The sequence below is a fragment of the Penaeus monodon genome, chromosome 31, assembly GCF_015228065.2.
Source record: "Penaeus monodon isolate SGIC_2016 chromosome 31, NSTDA_Pmon_1, whole genome shotgun sequence".
Classification (NCBI taxonomy): Eukaryota; Metazoa; Arthropoda; class Malacostraca; order Decapoda; family Penaeidae; genus Penaeus; species Penaeus monodon.
This window is the reverse complement of record NC_051416.1, coordinates 19,354,189-19,354,405: the sequence shown is the minus strand read 5'-3', so window position 1 is coordinate 19,354,405 and position 217 is coordinate 19,354,189.

Genomic DNA, 217 nt, shown 5'->3' with positions numbered 1-217 from the left:
TCCACCTTCAGAGTGACTGGTAACATGAAAGCTAGTTATCGTTGCCCCGTGTTTAGTTATTGACTCCTGCTCAACATGCAAAGTCGGTCCCTCATACTGTGTATTCATTAGACTAATGTTACTAAATATAGGTCTGTTTATGTTACTGTTTGTCTTTTTATTACTAATGTCGCTTTATACGTATACTAAGTCCTTCATTACTGTATATTCAAAGATG